At 42.5% G+C, this 572-nt stretch overlaps 1 protein-coding gene across 1 annotated transcript in view; it reads right to left on the bottom strand.

The window, feature by feature from the left end:
- sdk1b (sidekick cell adhesion molecule 1b) overlaps nt 1–572 on the bottom strand; it is a 148520-nt gene that overhangs the window by 78028 nt on the left and 69920 nt on the right. The window lies entirely within an intron of this gene.

Genomic DNA, 572 nt, shown 5'->3' with positions numbered 1-572 from the left:
ACCATTAACCTGTCATCTGTTTAACCACTGCTCATCTGTTTTTTTTATTTCAGGGCAGAAACGATCAAAGACTCAGTCAGACATTCAAACATCAACTGCTGCTGAGAGTCAACCTGAACTTTTTCACATTTAAAATCAATCCTCATTTTGCACAAACACAGACCCTCTGTCCTGAAGTGTGTGTGTGTGTGTGTGTGTGTGTGTGTGTGTGCAGCATCACCCCTGAGGATGAACCCGTCCGACCATCTCAGGTAAACTGAGGTGAAAGTCAGTGACGGCTGACGTGTGTCGACACGGACGCAGCAGGAAGTCCATCATCATGAGTTTATGTTTGAAATAAAATAGTCACATAAATTTGGCCCTTTCTAAAACAACATTTATTACAAATGACAAATCCTCTGTGTTTGTTTGTTTGTTTGTTTGTTTGTTTGTGTTAAAGAGTGTCATAAATTATGTTGACGTTCGGCTGAGAAAAGTTTAATGCAGGAAAATGGAGAAAAGTGTTTGTTTTATTGGTGGTTTACAGCTGATGAGGCGTCTGCCTGTCCTCCACTGCCCCCCCCTCCCCGCCC

Source organism: Cynoglossus semilaevis, chromosome 9, assembly GCF_000523025.1.
Source record: "Cynoglossus semilaevis isolate Cse_v1.0 chromosome 9, Cse_v1.0, whole genome shotgun sequence".
In the NCBI taxonomy this organism is placed as follows: Eukaryota; Metazoa; Chordata; class Actinopteri; order Pleuronectiformes; family Cynoglossidae; genus Cynoglossus; species Cynoglossus semilaevis.
The sequence above is the reverse complement of the archived record's forward strand: the minus strand, read 5'-3'. Positions and strand labels throughout refer to the sequence as shown.